At 39.5% G+C, this 20,185-nt stretch overlaps 1 long non-coding RNA gene across 1 annotated transcript in view; it reads right to left on the bottom strand.

Annotated features, from left to right (window-relative positions):
- Nucleotides 1–9,000: 9,000 nt before the first annotated feature.
- LOC108284098 overlaps nucleotides 9,001–20,185 on the bottom strand; it is a 14,737-nt gene continuing 3,552 nt past the window's right edge. Inside the window, exons 2-3 of the long non-coding RNA XR_001817074.2 lie at nucleotides 12,738–12,740; nucleotides 9,001–9,095 (exon numbers count right to left, since the gene is read on the bottom strand). This is a non-coding gene — a long non-coding RNA (uncharacterized LOC108284098). The remainder of the gene's footprint in view (nucleotides 9,096–12,737; nucleotides 12,741–20,185) is intronic.

The following is a 20,185-nucleotide window of genomic DNA, read 5'->3' as shown; positions in this document are numbered from 1 at the left end:
ACCAGAGAAGCATGAGTTCTGAGCAGGCTCTTCATGTACTTTACATATGTCCTCCAGACCAGCTTGAGCTTGATTGTGGATGTACCACTTCCATTATGTGATGGATTGCTGCTAGAACCACCTGAAGTGATGACATGGTGAATCTGAAAATATCCAATTTATGCTGAGCAGTTATGGTCTCATAGTCACTTAATTCCCAAGGTCAGATGCTTAGATCCTGCAAGGACTACATAGGGTTCCGGGACCTGTTTTTTGAATGCTGTATAGCAACTTGCTGCATGTAGCATGGCTTTGCTTCCAAATCACAAGAGTTTCTGTTGTGACTCTCCTAAGGGGCCTTGCTAAAGGCTGTACGCAGTGTCTTTATCTACCACAGATACCTCTGTTGAGTCATAGAGATCTAGTGCCAGCACTTCTGAAACCACAGGAGGAACTGCTGCAGAGCACTTTCTTTTTCTGGGCTTCAGTCAAAGTTAACAGCTTCCGACCCAAAGTAATGAATTCCCAAGTGCAAAATATGCTGCTTACAAAACCCAAGAAGACTACCAAGGTTGGGTTTCATCCTTTGTGGTAGGAAATGTGAGGTCTTTTCCCATTATCTGAATTACATGTGCATTTTCAGGGCACATATAGTACATGCCAAAAAGTGAAATGCACATGTAACTAGTTAATGTATTAATTTATTATGTTATCATACTAACCAATATGATCACTTAGTCAATATGATATTAATTTTCAAAAAATTGTCCAGATTGTCCTGGCCCCTTCAATCTATATTATGACAGAGAACATGAGAATTAACACAATCTTGGGATGTGACAGTAAGTTTATATCCCATGAGAATGTAAACTGCTCTGATCTTTGTGAGTGTACACGCTTTTCCAGTTCAATGTCTACTACTATATATGTGAGGCTGTGTTAATCTTGCCTAAGAAAGATAACCACGTGTAGAACTGTAAATCCAGCCAGCCTTTTGCAGGGACCAGACTGGTGAATAAAATGGGAATGTAGTGGGGAATATCAGCTCTGTGTGTTTAAAGTCTTTAAGTGTAGCACTGGTTGTATTATAGTGCTGTGATGTGATATTGTTTTTATTTACTCTAATTGCTGGGGAGGGCAGGGATAGTTTCAGGGGTTCTCACTTGGCTTCTCTGTGTTAACCACTTTTACTTATAGATCAAGAAACTTTTTGCCAACTGCTAAACATATCCGCTTGAATTATATATTTAGTGACCAGAAAAATGACAACGAAGTAGGTCCATAGGGCCAGTAGCCCCAGTGTGGATCAGGCCTGTGCCCGAAGTCCATTTATTACCTGAACATAGGGAGAGGGGCGAGATGGCACTTTGGATCTGCTGCTATCGAATTAAACTTGGGTCCTGCATCCAGATGGCCTTGAAGTATCTGAGTATTCGTCTTTTCCAAGTATGCCATTATAAAAGTAAATAGTGATAGGTCCCATTGGGAAAAGAAAGCCTATAGGCTATTGATTTTTTTAATTAAAAAAATTATATTAACTTTTTTTTTTCCTTTTTTTTCCCAAGTTCTGCCACAGGATCTATGATATTGTTTTTGAAATGGGGTCTTGCTATGTTTTCCAGGCTGGGCTCAAACTTCTGGGCTTAAGGAATCCTCTCACCTCAGCCTCCCAAGTAGTTGAGATCACAGACACGTGTACAGCTATGCCTCTCCATTAGTCAATGAATTCTACCTCTGGGATCTGGCTCCTATCTGGAAACTGGGCAAAATTTTGTGACTTTCCATTGAGGAGGAAAACCTCTGCTCTCTGCTCATTTATTCTTGATTCTTTTGGATATACATAAAACAGCACCCTTGTTGGCTGACAATTTATCTTGTCTCTAGGAACACCATGTATAGATGGTGTATAGATCACTATAGATCATTGTAAGTCAGACTGTCCTGGCCATCATTCTGTTTTTGCTAAGCATACTACCCAAGATTCTATTATCCCCATTGCTTCTAGGGGGTACAGTTCTGTGACAGCATCTCTCCTACCAGGAGATCAACCTGCAGAGGAAAGGCACGACCTAGGCTTGGTGGCAATGCTGGTATATTCTCTGCCAGGTCATTTCTTATTGCCTCAATAAACAGAGTACTCTTTAGGCCCTCCTGAGGAAAATGACCAGCTGTTGGTTTTCCAGTCTTATACAGCTGACACTTAAACAATATGGGGGTTAGGAGTGCTGACCTTTCTGTGCAGTCCAAAATCTGGGCATAAACTTTTGATGCCCACCCCCAACCAAACTTAACTACTAATAGCTACTGTTAACCAGAAGCATTACTGATAACAGTTGATTTATACATTTTCTATACATTATATGTATTATATACTGCGGAGACAACTCCTAACGTGTGATGGATCATGCTGTTTGCTGAGAACAATGGCAAGGAAAATCGAGCTGGCCCCCCAAGCAGAAAACTGCTTAGGGCTTTCTAAAGTAGTAAACAGTATGTGTATATCATACACCAGCTAAACTAGTTCTTTAAACAAGGGATATGTGACCCTGTCCCCATGGCTCACTCATGGAGAACGTTTTCTGGTTTGTCTCTGATCAGTGGTAAGCAGGCATCAGCTGCCTGCCTAGTTTCTCTTGGTTCTATGAGAAAACACAGAACACCTGCCTGTTAATAATAATCAGCTGTTCAGAGAGACTAAATACATGGGTCAGCATTTGCACGAGGCTCTCAGCACAGACGGCTTTTTGCGCCCTGATAGTCCCACTTTGCACTCTATCTCTGTGACTGTTTCTTAATGCTTTCAGTGCTGCCTGGACGGGGTCTCTATGACTGAGCTGGACTTGGTAATATACTGTATTCATACAATAAAGTAAGCTAGAGAGAAGAAAGAGTTATCACAAAAATCACAAGGAAGAAAAGATAAATTTATTATTCGTTAGGTGAAGTAGATTCTCATAAAGGTCCTCATCGTTTTGGTCTTCACACTGAGTAGGCTGAGGAGGAGGAGGCAGAGAAGGGATTGGTTTTGCTGTCTCAGGGATGGCAGAGGCAGGAAAAAAGCCTGCATGTCAGTGAGCCAACCATGCAGCTCAAACCCATGTTGTTTGAGGGTCAACTGTATAACAGATACATTATAGCATGCTTAATTCTATATACCTTTTGAGCTCTTTCTTACAGTTTTCTTTGGTACTTTTGCCATCTCTATTTGATTTAATGTCAGCTGTAGCTTTTCCCATGCTTCTAAGAGTCATCTCAGCAGTATCCCAGATCCATCACCTACTGTTCCTGCCAGGGAGTTAAGTCCTGTAACACCAGGGAGTTCCCTCGTGTCATAAAGCCTTCTTTATCCAGCTTTATATTCTACCCCTCTTGATCTAGACCCATCAGGATTCACTCTCAGACATCATCTCCTGGTTTCTGCCAATGATGTGATCATTGGCCCTGTGGCAACTTCAGTGTATAATCGTTTTATTTCTTGGTGGGACCTGCGCTTCTCTGGCATGGTTGTGCTGAGATTTAACTATAATTGAAAGTCTAGTGCCAGGGCTGCGAGGAGAGGGAAGGTTGTGAGAAGGTCAGCCATTGACTTGTTTGAAACCTGTCTCATTTGAGGTCCCTATATCGTCTTAAACAAGGAGGGATGACTGCTTTTCCAAAAAGGAGTGGGGCATATCTCCTAGCCTGGGGTTCTGAGAAATTAAGGATACAGGGCTCACAAGTTTACTTACCCGTGTATCACCATCTCAAACTCAGAGCCCCACACTGTCACTGAAGATGTGCCTAGGCCAAAAATCCTCTGAAGTTCTGACAATGTTACATTTAAGTTCTGCCTACAATCTTTAGCAGTATCTGCCCTCGGCCTTCAGGGGAGGAGAGTCTTTTTAAATGCTGCCAAGGAGGTCTTTAACACTTACACTTTGTTTTAAATTGTTAAGAGGTCTGAGCCTGTCATTTTCTTTCTTCAATAAATCAATGGCACTTAGGAACAGCCACTCAATTTCACAGTCTTTATAGTTGCTATTTCCCATATCTCTGCAAAGCCTGTGAAATTTCACCAGTTAGTGCATCCCCTCTACCTGGATCCCATCCCATTTCCCCCATTTGAAAGTTGAGTAGTCGCATACTACAGCATGCCAGAGACTATTAATACATCACCGACCACCAGGTAGTCAGATTGGCAAGCTGATGCCAGCAAAAGTCTATCCTTAGTCTTCTTCTTAGGTTTACTTCTGGTATAAACTGATTTAGGCTGAGTTCCTTAAACAAAGAGCCTGAGATGGGGATTCTTGTTCAAGTGATTGATGAGGGGAGTGGGAGGAAGCTATTTTCAGTATAAAAGAAGTGGGGAAAGCCTGATAGAGTGGGCTTAAAAAGATTTATGAATGTGATCTCAAGTGTAGACTAGCTTCAATCTAAACCCTTGGGGAATTCTTAGAACACAAATTGCAGCAGGGTCTCATCCTGAGATGAAGGCCCAGCCTTCCGTTCCTAGGCAGGAGTTAGTCATTAGCTGAAGTTTGCTGAGCGGCGTTATGGGAATGTGTGTTGTACAGACTTCCAGGTGGGGATAATACTCTAAATAAAGGATCAGCTGAGAGTTTTTTTTTATCAGCCAATACTCAGGGTATCTAGGGAACTGGGATACTAGCAGGTGAAAAATCTGCTTAGTGCCACCAACATCATCCATACAGTAGATAAGGGCAGTTCTTGAGATTCAGTATTTCAAACTATCCCTAAGGTGATGCCAGTGTTGCTAGCCTAACAACCACACTTTGAGTGGCAAGAAATTATTTTGGCCGAGTGCTGTGGCTCATGCCTGTAATCCCAGCACTTTGGGAGGGTGAGGCGGGTGGATCATGAGGTCAGGAGTTTGAGACCAGCCTGACCAACATGGGGAAACCTCGTCTCTACTGAAAATATAAAAATTAGCTGGGCATGGTGGTGTGCGCCTGTAATCCCAGCTACTCAGGAGGCTGAGGCAGGGGAATCGCTTGAACCCAGGAGGCGGAGGTTGTAGTGAGCTGAGATCATGCCACTGCACTCGAGCCTGGGCGACAGAGCAAGACTCCGTCTTAAAAAAAAAAAAAAAACACACATGATTTTGTTTTCAGACTTTTCTCTCTTTATCTCCTGCATCCTTTTTTTTCTCTTTCCCTCATTCTTACTCTAATTATGTTGAGTCTACATCTGCTCTCCAAACCAGTTTGCAGGACTGCCTTCAGAGAATGTGAGAATCTTACAGGTTTCTTTCACAAGAAAGGGAAGAAAAACATCAGTTTATTGGTCTGCTTTTCTATTTATACATTCAGTTTCCTACAGTTGGCTTTAACCAGGTTGTTTCCTTCACACTAATGGACAGTTCTTTAAAAATACTACAATCTTAGGACTTGATTCAAGAATAAGAAAATGCCCTTGGCTTTTTGCGAGCAAATTAAGAATAGCAAAGCTACCTAAAGTGGGAATCACAACCAATTTTTTGATTTCATTGAAGCACTGAAAGAAATATTTACAAGCCTAATTATACCCAAGTCACCATTTGGGATGTTAAATAAAATTTGTGAGAGGCCGTTGATTTGGACTAGGCTTCTATACAAAGCCTAACAGAACAAAACAATATGGAGTTTAACTACAGTAGCTGAGTTTTTGTTAATTGCAAGAGCCTTTGTAACCAATTAACCAATTAAGCTTTAACCAATTAAGTTGTCTCTATATCAAACTTCCATTTCCTGTAAATGCTATCAGATCAGGTTATTGGTTGTTATTCTCTGGATCTACTCTGGTTTGAGGGGCTGCCCAATTTATGAATCATTTTTGTTTTGCTTTGTTTTTCTTTGCTCAATTGAACTTAACATTTAAACTTGACTAAGACTTTCCTTTTAAGATATTTGGTATGGTTGGTAGGAATCAGAACAGAACTCCTGCCACCCCAAAAGTATCAAGCAATCAGGCATAGATGCCCACTGAGACTACTATAGTCACTATTTTCTTGCATTTTTCTGGGAATCATGAGTGAGTTCTCTCTCAAATTTGTGAAGCTCCACAAATGTGTGTTTTGAGCAATCTGAGTGTTTTTGAGCAATTTTTAAAAATCTAAGCTGGGTTTAAACTCTCCATGAAACTGAACCGGGTTCAGTAGGTAAGGTTACTAGAAGGTAAAGTCATAGGTTCACTTGGATCCAGTAAGGAATTCCATTCCACCTTCTGAAACTCCACCCAGAGTTAATTTGTGCTGTGAAAAGGCGTATGTGTCCTTCTTGGGGTGGCTGGCTTGTGTTAAATAGAAACTGGAATGAGTCCAGGGTCTGGAAATTCTACATTTGGAATCCCAGCCCAATTCATGCATAATAATTCCCAGAATTATACTTTTCTTTTTTTAAAGAGGAATGGGCAAACCTTGCCAAAGGTAATTTGGAATTATAGTGGCCACAATTAGAAAGTTTTAATTTGGGTAAAATTATTTGTAGTGTATATTAGAAAGAGAAAACCCCATAGAAACCATGACATTCATTAATGAATTAGCACACAGGTTTTACGAGACTAAAATGCGAGGGGAAAAATTATTTATATAAGTTGAGCTCTTAGATCAATAGAGTCTACTTCTGTAAGCTAAAATTTGAGCTCAGAATGATAGTAAAAAGTATCCTAGTCTTGTATGGAAAATGCTTTCTCTGCCTTATTCTTTAATAGGCTCTGCCCAGAACCCAGTAATTTAAATAATACAGGTTCAGTTGGGATGAAGCTGCCTATTTTTAGTTATTTTGAGACCTATCTTTAATGAAAGAAAAAGTCTCCATTTACAAAGACTTGTGTCTCTGCACCAGGAAGACAGGAAGAACTAAGTCACTAGAGGCTTTACAATGGAGAAGGCAAAAAGATCAGAGTCTATATAATAAGCCTTACCTCTGACCATTTGTCTTAGCTAGGCTTCCTCCTTTCTTTGTCTTGGCAGGTAATGGTATTTAGGGTTGAAACCTGAATTCAATGAATGACCTAGGTAACAATAACTTAGGGCAATAATCAGGCAGGTCAATCAGGAAATGGTCAAGGATCCCTTAATCCCTGTGCTGAAATAAGTAAATTGTTGAATGGTTAAAGAAAATATTCTCATGCCCTGTAAATGGTTTTTGAGTAGCAAGGTCTATCAGGGTGTGATGAGACTTCCTTTCTTGTGAGTTAATCTTCACAGGATTGATAACAGTTGAGTCCCTTGAGAGAATCAGTTTTTAGCAGATAAGGGGAATTCAGAAAGCCTTGCCTTGCTTACATATTGGTAATCAATATCACTGTGATAATATTTGGGGGTAACATTTTCTGAACTTCAATGGGTACCTCTGTGTAATGAGCAATTTAAGCACATTTGTTAAGAATGAGTAAACTAGGTGAATGTAAATAGGTTGGAAACTTGTAAATGAGTCACAAGAATCTTTTATTATCTGAGGTCTTAAAGTTACGTTGGATTGAGTGATAGATATCTATGAAATGTGTGACTCATTTTTAAGTAAGTTAAGATACTGAAACTTGCTCCTCAACCCTTCTGATCTCATTGTGTTTTGGAGGAGAGAAGCCTGAAGATAGGATAAATATGATTTTTTTTTTTTGACTAGTGGGGGACTTTCCAATTATTTTCAATGACTGGGATAGGCTAATAGAGACTGTCCTAAAGATAAAGCAGCTATTCACGTCTTCCAGTGAGAATGTAGAATGTGTCCTCCTGGAAAACAGAGTAATACAATGATGAGCTGTTTAAGGCTGATAATCAATGCTTGGCCATATTCATTCACTAAGCAGATATTTGACTATCTACTATGTGTCACACATCGTAGTAGGGCCAGGGGTATAAACAAACAGAGTAGATATAGTGTTTTTCCCTCAGTGTCATGTGAGAAACAGATACATACATACACACAGTATAAGAAAATTAGTAGTTGTGTTCTAGAAAGAAAAAGAATTGTCCATATGTAAGTCCATATGTAAGTTTTAGGTATTGAAGGCTTCAAAAATAGTTAACATCATCAAAAAACTATTTTGGGTGTTATCATGGCTATTATGCTTTTTTACTTCCTGACTTTAATATTGATGAATAAAGCAAGTTTAAGGAATCAACTAAAAAGCTGCAAAAAATATTTTTTAAATGTATATCTTTTATTACTTATCAGTCTATGTTTTAGGAGAAATGGGAAGCAACAGATCACTGTGTCTTGATGAGTAGGACACATGTCACCACACTCACAAAAGCCTAATGTTGGTCTTTACATGGCTATGGAGTCCCATTGACTTTTCACTCATGTGCCTGTTACTCTAGCATTATGGAATCAGGGCTGTGCTTGATTGACTATGGAAATTGTCTTATAGACTTTGCTTTACACTTTTGTCTATTACACCTTTATTAAGCCATATAAAAGTAACCTGTATGAAATTGCCAGATATACCACTTGGAATTCCAAGTAAGATAAAGGAGAGGATGACATTTAAAAGAGAATGGAATTTTGAAAGCAGGAGTGGGAGGAAGACAGCATGAGCATATTTTTTTCAGTGCAAATAATTTTTTGTAACAAAGAAACAAACTATTTTGGTATGATCATAAGCAAAAAATACTCACTGAAGTGGTCTATGGATGAATTCACCTACTTACGATTTTGTGGTTTCTTTGTAAATAATAGATGTGAATTGCAATCCTGAAAAAAAAGAAAAAGAAATTGTCCAATTCTATCTACAAATAGTTGAATGGCTGAACTGACCTTCTTGTGTCAGCCATTTTTGTTGCCACTTATCTAATACCAAACATAGTGATGGTCTCAGCTTTTATGTCTGATAATAAGTTGTGCTAGTGGTATATTATGTTTTTTCTTTTACAGTATAGACAAATCAGTCTATTTTGGTCTATGTTGGAAACAGATGCTCGGTGCTGCAAAGAAAAACTAGCGCTGAGACAAAGGATCTCTTAGCAAGGCAATCTTTAGTTTCTGCAGAAAGGGTGCTCTTGTTAGCTGTCTTGCTAGGAGAGTACAACGAACAAAGGAAAAGCAGACATATTTATCTTTTACGCATTTGGGGTCATCTACTACTGTGTCTGATCTCTGTTGGCTGGAGCTAGACTTCACAATCTAAAACTGAAACTTGATTGGCTAAAAACTTAAAACTTTTCTAAACAGGTAAAACCAATGGAAAACAAAAAGGAAGTTTAAATAAGGGAGGGGCATAGGCTATGAGCTGGGAAATGCCTGTGGGCACATCTATCACAGATATCTTGGTTAAAGTACAAAGGCATAGAATGTACCACATACCTGTGAGCATGTCTAACAACTACATAGGATAGGGCTTAACAAAGAGTTATTAGCAAAAAGGCTTTGAAGAAAATGTTTAAAACAAACTATTATTTCTAACTCTTGTGATTTAGTTTTTAACAAGAAAGGAAACTTTGAAGAGGAATTTTTCTACTTCTTACACTCTATTAAACATAAAAAGGGTAGTACTACAAAGACCAAGCAAAAATGGTGGTTTCTAAGCTGAAATGGTGCTCATCTACAAAATACTACTATAAGACAGTTCAAGATTGCTTGCTTCCAAGGTTTCCATTGGAAATTAAGATCACTAAGAGTTGAGGAGATTCTAATTAAAACAAACAAACAAAAACTATATGGTTTCATATACGAGTAAAGTAAGCGATGTTTTTGGTTAAGTGAATCTATACAATATGAAAGCTGTGGGTTTTTAATTTTTGTTGAGAGCAATTTTGTCTAATTTACAGACCGTTTAAAGGTTGTTTCAGAATAAAGAAAGAATGAATAAAACTGAATGGCTAAGAAAGTTGTAGAAGGTTTATGGAAGATAAGTTTTGTGAAAGGAATTTCGTGTGGTCAAGCTGATAACGATTAGAGGGGAATTGTTTTTCTAAGAACTGAGCATTGATATCAAATGTGTAGCTATGCAAAGTTAGAATCTAGTCTTCTATGTTAAAACAAAAAGGATTTTGTGGAAAATTGATCTGTTCTTAATAGGGAATACAGCCTTATTAGGTTGTTTGATTACATAGGAAAACCGAGTCTTTTCTTCTAAAGAGCTAGGATTTTTCCTACCACTATGTGTCTTTCTGTATTTAATTATCACTCTGATTAAGTGACCATTTCATAGTGACCTGTAATCTTGATCAAGTGTTGTAAATCTCCATTTGTTACGTTACCCCAAATCAAATGATAAATTAGTCTTTTTAATCTACAATTGACTTGGGACTTTCTAGGTGGGTACCTGGAGAGCATTAGAAAGTATCTCATTCTGTAGAGGTTTTAAACTAATTAGGCTCGTTTCATATGTTGTATGGAAAGCATTAGCAAATAATATGATGTTAAATCTCTGAATTTTCTTTATGAACATGTTTCAGAAATTCTATGAAATTCATAGATATCTACTAGTCCTAATATAATGATATCAGTGATAATTCTAGTTGTTATCTTCAAATGTTGTCTGCAATAGAGATAACCAAACTTCCTTGTCAAATGCTGGTTATAATGTTTTAACATGGCCATTCTAAGTCTTTGGCATTCAGTTATTTCTTCTCTAAATGCATTTTCAGTTGGTTATAGTTCAAAAAGTGTTGTAGTTTCAAAAGATTCATGGAAAGAACTTTGACAAGTACAAGTTTTTCATAACTTTAAGATCTTACCATTAGACTGGGTGGGAGTTCCTGAAATTCTTAATGATTGGTTTATAAAGTTAACACAAAATCAAGTAGAACAAGAATTAATTGAATACCAAAGATGTGTTCTGGCAGATTTTCATGCGAGGTCAGCCAATGCTGAAATTGGTAAGATGTGCAATTTGAATGAACTCCTTAAAATTCATCCAAGTCAACTTCCCTATAATGATTTATTAAGAGTATAATGCACTAGATTTGGAAAAGCGAAATCAGTATCTGAAGAGAGAAATTTAGTGTAAATTTCTATATTTAAACATGTACTCACAAAGGAACTGGATGCTTGCCTAGTCATCCTTGAATCCTTGAAGGTTCTATTGTAAAGAACCTTGCACTTTATAACTCATCATGGAATATGTAGGATGATCCAAATAATGAATAAATATTTGAGGGTGACTGGTATAAAATTGCTAAAATGGTTTATGGCCAATATTTGCTTTGTCAATCCTATAATCCTGGTGATGGCAGCAGCAGCATGTTTGGAGCAGCTGCTGCCATGATGCTAGCTTCAGTGGGGGAGGTGTAGCTGGGGCTGCCTGTTCCAACCCCTTCCGAATTGGAGAAGCAGGGGCCCAGCCCTCCTGGATGCAGCTGCAGCCATGGCTGCAGACCCAGGAATCCCTGCACCCTTAGGGGCCCTGGAAGCCCTCCTGCCCCTGTAGGCTCAAGAGTGTCTGTTCCTGCTGCCTAGCTTCTCCCTGCTCCCGGCACCCACTCCGATTGTGGAGCAAAGTTGTGGCTGAGCCCAGGCGCTGTCATGATCTGGCTGGATGTCTCCACACTTGGGGCACTGCTGACATGCCAGACCTCTGCTGCCTTGGCCCCCTCCAGATTTTGGGTGTTGATGAACATGGTAGGGAGGCCAAGGAAGAGATAAGGGTGGCTCAGCATGGACCTGTAGGAACCCCTCAGCATGAACAGCACAGACACTGTGGGCACCGTGGATGGCAGGTTGATGGTAGCAGGAGGCAGACAGTTTCCTGGATAGAAAGTAGTAGTTCCTTGGTGAGACTCCACCTTCAGAACAGGGTTGGCATGAGGCCTGGGAACCAGGCTGCCATTTCCACACACTGGAGTGAGAACTTATGGTTCTTTTTCTGGTCCCACCCATGGCTGCCCATTGACCAATCAACACACACTTCCTCCCCTCTGAATCCCATAAAAACCCTGGACTCAGCTAGGCAACGGGATGACCTGCCTGCAGAGAGGAGCCACCCACTGCAGGTCACCTCTGAGCTGTTGTTGCTCAATAAAGCACTTCTTTGCCTTGCTCATCCTTCACTTGTCCATGTACCTAATTCTTCCTGAATATGGGACAAGAACTCAGGGCCTTCTGAATGGTGGTGCTGAAAGAGCTGTAACACAAACTGAAACATGCCCCTTGTTTGCCATGTTGTGGGAGACAAGAAGGAAAAGAGAGGAGAGAAGAGCTTGGCCTTTTGGGGAGCCCAGACCTAGGAGCTCCCTGAGCCAGAGCTGTGACACCCTCTTTGGGGCTCTATGGTTTCTGGTAGCTCCAAGCTTCTGGGCACTGCCACATTCCCTGGTGCTAGCTGTGGAAGCTGTTTATGGTATGTGTGGTCCATCTGCAAACTTTCATGGAGATGTCACTGGTGCTGGCACCTGGAGCTGCACACCACAATGCAGCCACCATGACTGGCTGTTTATAGTGGTCAGACTCCATGCTTGACTGCCATGTTAGTCTGTTCTCACTCTGCTAATAAAAACATACCCAAGGCTGGGTGATTTGTAAGGAAAGAAGTTTAATTGACTGACAGTTTCACATGGCTGGGGAGATCTCACAATCATGATAGAAGACAAGGAGGAGCAAGTCACACCTTACATGGCGGCAGGCAAGACACCATTTGCAGTGGAAGGAACACCCCTTTATAAAACCATCAGATCTTGTGAGACTTTTTCACTGTCATGAGAACAGCATGGGAAAGTTCCAACCCCATGATTCATTTACCTCCCACCAGGTCCCTCCCACAACACATGGGAAGTATGGGAGCTACAATTCACTATGATATTTGGGTAGGAACACAGCCAAACCATATCAGTCACTCACACACTCCTCACCACTCTGTGCCTGGCTCACCTTTGCAGATGTAGAATCCAGGCCAGTAGTGTGATCTGAGTGCAGCCTGCCAGGCTGAGTGGGCAGAACAAGCCCAGCGGGCCTGAGCAAAACTCAGCCAAATGTGCCACGATCTACAGAGGTCTCTGGCTGGAAAAGTGACACCCCAAAGATCCTGTGACACTGGGAGGCCAATAAAAACCCCAGGTGTTTCATTTCTGTACATGACAGATCATTTGAACATTTACAAAGGAATTTCATTCAATTACTGTTTTCAATAGGATGTAAATGTGTTCTTGTAATAGTCTATGTTCTTTGCTTATGTAGAAGCTTTCCATGCAGGAAGACGAATGTAATTGTAGTTAAAAAAAAAAAAAGTTATTCTCCTTATCGGACATCTCTGGAGAGATCTCCAATGACAGGGATACCCTCTATACAGGGAAAATGATAAAACAGTTAAGGTGTTACTAACACAATGTCATTGCTATTGTCTCTGTCATGATCAGGCTTCTGGAAAGACTGAAAGGATAAACACTATACGGAAATTAAAATTGGTGGGTTAATTGGACTGACTTTGCCAAGGGTATTATCAGTAGCTTTAATGGATGAAATAGTTACTGGAAGACCTCTATCTTTAATAACAGAACCTTATGTGTCTCCTGCTTTTCTAAATTCTAAATGCTGAGGGCTCTGATGTATTGTACCAGAGTGTATTTTCATCAGATAAAGGAAGCTTTTTGTAATCCTCTAGTTGATGATAACCAGACCTTTCATGATCTAGAACCTGGATATTGGGTCTTCTGGAAATGGCATTGGAGAGAAGGACTGCTCTTAAATCCCATTGGCAAGAACCATACCAGATTCTTTTCACCATTCATACTACAGTAAAGCTTCAGAGCCTTGAACTTTGAATCCACATTTTTCAACTTACAAAGGCCCCTTCAGACCCTTAGAACTGTATATCTATTGGAGAGTTTAAGGTAAAGCTGACCAGGGAAGTTTTTATCCTCAAAGTAGATAGCATCTTGGATGTGGACAGCTTTCGCCCAGGATACTGAGACAAAACTCATCAGAATGAGACTCTTACCCCTCTTATTTCCTATGCTTTCCTTTTTTGCTTGACAGGATAATGTCACTAGACTTCTGCTCAATTATTCTGTTTTAACTTAATGTAGTTATGAGAGGCAATATAATACTCTTATTGCACACAAATAAATTGGATATGGTAGAAACTTAGTTACAAGAAACTAATGAACAGGCTATTTGCTTAAAATGGAGAGACTCCTCATCTGGCTCGTTCTTTCATCCACTTCTTTTAGTTGGTTTGGTTCATGAGGACCCTGGCGAAGAGCATACTCCAAATTCTTGATATTTTCCTCTTGATAGTCACAGTAGTTTCCTGATGTTTCCTCAGTCTTAAATGTCTATGTGCAGCCATTTGCTGAATTGTAAATGGTCTCTTTTCAGCTGAAATAAGGAGCCAAAAAATGTAATCATAAGGTTGCCATAATCTATGAATGATGTTTTGAGGCCTGTAATCCAGGATGATGGTGGCTGAGAGTAGCCCTGTTGCCCTGCATCGAGACTCTAACTTAGAGGGAGGTTTTTTATTAAATAAAATTTATGAGAGGCCATTGATTTGGATAAGCATCTTGAACTAAGACTAACAGCTCAATATGGAATTTAACTACAGTTACTGAACTTCAGTGATTGCAGGAGGTTCTGTAACCACTTAACCAATTAAGGTCTAACCAATTAAGTTGTTTCTTCACTGAACTTTTGTTTCTTTCAAATGCTGCCAGATCACGTAATTCATTGGAGTTTTATAAACTTGCTGTGGGTTGGAGGGCTGCCCAATTAATGAACTGGTTTTGCTTTGTTTTGTCTTGTATTTGTTGACCATTTCAGTTTTGGTTAAATTTAGTTAAAACTAAGACTTGTCTAAGGTTTCCTTTTTAACAGGGAACCCTATTTAAAAAGATTAAGGAATTGATTTAAGGGCACATAGGAAGTGAATGGCAAAGTTTGGACTAGAACTCAGGACTTGGACCCCCTGTTCTTATGTGTTTCTGTTAAATTTGGATCTTTGTACCTTAAACAATGTCTAAGTAGGAATATTAGCCATAATCTTTACACATTTGCCTTATTTTTAGAGCATATTAGAGCAGAACAGAAACATTAAAAACATTAAAATAGAAACACTATGCCAAGGAGCAGTATTGGAAAGGCAAGGTAAAATGTTTTGAAATTGACTGAAAGGTCTCAGTTAAGATGCCTAGACTTACTTGAGAAAAAAACTTATCATAGCATTATCCTCCCTATTGTGAAATTTTTCTTATAGACTGTTAACTGCTTCATATTGGGGATGACTACTTTTCTATTATTGCTGCCAGCTTTTCATTAAGTGTTGTTATCTTTGATGGCATGAAGGTGACTAAGAAGGAATGCAATAGTACAGATCACCCTCAATTCCTAAATGAATGTATTAAAATGGAACATTATTAATCAATATTGTCATCATACTCAACAAAATTAACACTCATTGAGGGCTTACTATATACCAGGCAATATACATGATCTCATTTAATCCTCACAACATTCCTATGTGGCTAGTACACTTATTAGACCCATTTTAAAGATGAGAAAACATACTCAGAATTTTAGTGTTTTGGCTTTTTTTCCCCCAGTTACACAGCTAGTTTGTGATGGTACCCGAATCTGAAGTTGGTTCACATCAGAAGTTGCAACCATAGACACAATTGATTTATGTTGAGTAGTGAGATTGGAAGGCAAATCAACTTCAAAGAGAAGGTAAATGTTGTAGGTTTAGTTTAGAAATGTATGCTGGAAGCAAGTGAATTCAAGAGAACATCGATAGGCCAATAATAAATCATAGAGAAGAATAAGATAAGAAGTTATGTATTGCAGAAGAATGCATTCTTGCAACCACAAGAGTAAAAGCCTAGAACAAGACTTTAGTGTTTCATGTTTTGTTTTGTTTTTTTAAACTAGAGGTTTCTTTTGTTGGTCATCGTTTCAATAGGCCCTCTTCCTCATGATAATCTTACTGAGAAATGTTTATGCAAATAACGTACATATTATCAGTTGTAAAATAAGTGGTTTGGGTGTCTCCTACCTGGAGAGAAGTCTGAGAAGTTTAGAAGAATTCTTTGTTCTGAGAGAGAAGGAGGTCATGATGGAATGAGCTCACATCATGGATAAAAGGGGCTTTCTTGTGCCTGCATGCTGTAGAACTTCGTGGGTCCTACAAAATTGTATTTTCTAGTTTCTTTATAGTTTTTGTAAATAAGCTAGATGTATCACATACTCATAGTGCCTTACCATTTGATATGGTTGCTGCATTGGGCTGGGGGACAAAACTATACATGAAAATGATTAGGTGAGTCAACATTAAAGAAACTCCACGTGTATCAAAAAAGTAGCTTATGTTGATTTCTTGAGGGATGGGAGGATTAGAATAAATCTTGTATATACATTTTATGACTTCAAGTAACCTATAAATGATTTTAGGCATGAATTATTTTGGCTATATCACAAATTAGATTATAACCAAGACTTCCTGTATTTCATACCTAGCTAAACAATCTGGATATAATCAATGGGCATAACATAATAGAATTAACACTTAGACTATCGTGAACAGGTTTAATATATTTTTATTATTTTTGTTTTTGGCTGGAGTGCAGTGGTGTGATCTTGGCTCACTGCAGCCTCGACCTCACAAGCTTAGGCATCCTCCCACCTCAGCTTCCCAAGTAACTGGGACGACAGGCACACGTCACCATGCCCGGCTAATTTTTTTTTTTTTTTTTTTAAGAGATGAGTTTCCCCATGTTGCCCAAGCTGGTCTTGAACTCCTGGGTTCAAGAAATCCACCTGCCTCAGCTTCTTGAAGTGCTGGGATTACAGGTGTGAGCCACTGTGCCTGGCCTGGGCTTTCTTTTGACTAGCCATAAAAGCCAACCTGGATAACTTGAGCAAAAAATAAGTTAAGGATATTGGATATTTTGTACTTCACAGAATTAACAGGAATTCTGTACAGCTTGGCTCAGAAACAAACAATAGTTCCTTGTGTTTAACTAGCAACAGTTTTCAAAAGGCTCTCCAAGCTCTGTTTAAACAAATTGTCTTCAACACTTTACCCCAGGGCTCAACATTCAAATTCTAGGAGGGTATCCTCTGGTTGGCATGAGTCATATGCGACCACTGTGGTTAGAACAGGACTCAGAATCTTGCTTAACAGCCTTAGTGGAATGTACACAAAGAGAAAGCTAGTAAGTTCCCCAAAGAGCTCAGAATACTTTCACCAAGAGAATAGACAATGGATGCTAGGAAGCCACAAAAGCAACAGCCGACCTCTACAAGGTCATTGCAAGTCTTGGGACTTAAAATTTGCTATTATAACATTTAAACATTATAAGGATAGATGTTATAGAGAGGGACCAAGTTCAGTTGAAATTTAAGTGCCTGAACCTGATTTAGTTTATAAGACTTTAGAAAATATTATAGGCTATATCTACATAATTCTCCTTAAGTGACCTTTTGCAAAGCCAAGTGCATTCAGAGACTTAATCAAATCATTTGTCATGCTCCTGCAACTGATCAGAGAATTCTAATTTTAATGGCTAAATACTGGGTCCATTGCTAGGGGTAGAGATACAGATAAGACATGCTCTGACTTTAAACAGTTCATAGTCTGACATGGGGGAAATGAGAAATGCTTGTAACTTGCTATGATGCAGAGGTATAGGTGTCTACTTAGCAGAATGAATAAAGATGCATCACAGGAAAAAGAGATTCATTCTTCTTGGAGGTGTTAAGGAATGCTTAATGGAGAAGATGACTTTTGAAGTGAATCTTAAAGAAGTGGCTATTTTGTTTTTTTCTGAGTTAAGGGAAGGACAATGGGAATTCTAGACAGAAAAACTGCAGTTAAATGCATGGAGATTTGGAAAGGTTGAGGAAGGTGCAGGGGCAGTGGGGCAAACTCATAGGTATGAGTGTGAGGGGAGTGGATAGCAAATGAGTCTTGCCAGTGAAGGGGATGCTATTATAGGGATTTGGGACTTTACATTGAATAAAAGATTAGGCACTGATGATTTCTGGAGTAGGATGCTGTGTTGAAATCCATAGACTAAGGAGGAGGGATATAGACTGGTGGAGAAGACAGTTTTGAGGTTATTGGAATAAGCCTAGGAGGCATCACGGAGGGCTGCAGTGAGGCACTGGCGTTTTGCAGGCTCAATCAGTAAGAAACAGGGCTGATTTGATACAAGGGGAACAGAGAAGAGTCAAAACATGCTGATTGGTGTCTAGCTCTCTTCACAGGGACTTGATTATATTAAATAGGAAAAGAGAAACAGGTTTGAGAGAAGCAAATGAGATTGGTAAGATATGAATTGGTTAAAAATTTGTAAGCTCTTAAGATTTTTAACATATTCTCACCTATCAGTTTTTGGACTAGATGTTTCCCCAAATATTACCATGTCAATAATAAGCATAAAAGATCACACCCAGCAAGGAAGTAATAAACACACCTAGGCTTCATCTTCTGCAATGCCTTGCTCAGATGGCTGTCCCGGGGTGGGAGATGCGGGTATATACTTTAAAGAAAAGACAAATGCCTGGGTAGCCCAAGATAGGAATCTAATAAACAAAAAGCCCTAACATGATCTAAGCTATGGTGTCCATTTGCTAGACCTGGCAAGCTGACTTTATTACAGACTGTCGTAGGTTATTAGGGTAGACAGTGACAGATCATTTTGTAAGGCCCAGAGAGAGCCAGATCCATCTGCCTAGAAAAACAAATAAATCCCAGATCAGAACTAAGGTTAAAAAAGATTTACAAGGCGCACTGATGCATATGCCCCTCTCTGGGTGGGTTGTGGTGGCCGGCCACAGGGGTTGCCCTCATTGATTCAACACAGCCTGCCATCTGGGGAGACAGCAAGCTCTTGGACTCCTATTACAGGACATTTTCCCATTTCCTTTTCTATGGTATAGTTTCAGCAGAAAAATGGACGACAGGCTGGGGGAGGATAAAAAATAAACAAGAGAGGGAAAAGAGTCTCTCTCTGAGCAATCTTATAAAACAAAGCATAAATCTTTAACTGCCTGACCTTTCAGCTCACATGATTCTTGGTGCAGGAGGGATAAATCAGAGCTCATCTGGAGGCCCAGGGGAGGGCAGCTTTCTGCCTTCCAACAGGAAGCAGCCTATTTGCGGAAAGCACATAGATGTGTCATTGTTTTTAATAGAAGCTCAATTGATTTCCTAGAAATTGAAATGTTCCCTTGGTTGGGAAATGAAATTTCTGCTTGGCCGTTCCACCTCGGGCCACCCTTTGGTGGTGAGTCTTATTGCGCATTACTAGAATTAACAGAGAAAGGCCAAGTAAAAAGTCTTGGGGACAGATTTCCTCGTAACGTGGAGCCCAACTCCTAGATGCAAATAAAACTGGCAAAGGTTGAGGGTTTCGCAGATGTAACTGCCTGCAGTATGGTGAAGGGCATTTTGTTAACCCTTCTTATGCTGATCTCCAATTTGCCTGTCTTGTCATCATGGCCCATAACTACTGCAGTAGAGCCAAGTGTCAGCTGCTGGATTCAGCAACACAGCAAATATTTTCTATCTGACAGCTTTGATGCTCTTGACTACAGCCAGCCCCTCCATCACAGCCACCAAAGTAACATTTATACAGTTATTTCTTTAATAGGTAAGGAAATGGGTGTGCTTTTTCTTAGCTAGCTGATAATCGATGTAATAAAATAGGTTTCTCCACGTAAGGGAATTTTTTCTTTTTATTTTTTTTCAGGGGGAGGGTGGTGGTGGTGACTAGAAACAGAAAAAGGGTAAATTATTAGCTTCAAGAAAGCACTAGGAACCAGGTTTCATTGGTAAAGCCCACCTCAGTTTATAGAACCAAAGGTGTATTTTGATAATTTTTTTCTTGCTTGGGGGAGAGGGTCACTAGAGTGGTTCAAATGTGAGAGAAGCAGATATGTCAGCCCAGCCTGAGATACTTAAGAAAACAGAATTAAGAAAATATTGTATTTAATTTAAAAGAAAAGGTATTCTGAATCTTTCCTAGATTCCTTTTTCTTGAGTCTGTTTTATTTGTCTCTAGCAGGAGCTCTAGCTGCCTGATGAGGGGGGTACACCTGGTGAAGCAGGTCCCACCTGATGATGGGAGGCTTCTTCCTGAGGTCCCAGGCACATCCCAGGGTCAAGAGCAAAACCACTCAAGGAAAAGAGACTATTCCATGGTTTAGGATATCTAAGGGTATCTGATATTTAAAGAACAATGGCCTTTATGAATTAAAACTTGCTATCCTTTTCTTTAAATGTTATTCTGTTAGCAGGTTATGTCCAAATTCACTTTTTACAAAAATGTGCAAGCTGTTCAAATACAGAAAAG

Source organism: Cebus imitator, unplaced genomic scaffold, assembly GCF_001604975.1.
Source record: "Cebus imitator isolate Cc_AM_T3 unplaced genomic scaffold, Cebus_imitator-1.0 Scaffold269, whole genome shotgun sequence".
NCBI lineage: Eukaryota > Metazoa > Chordata > Mammalia > Primates > Cebidae > Cebus > Cebus imitator.
Note: the sequence above shows the minus strand (reverse complement) of the source record. Positions and strands in the feature narration are given on the sequence as shown.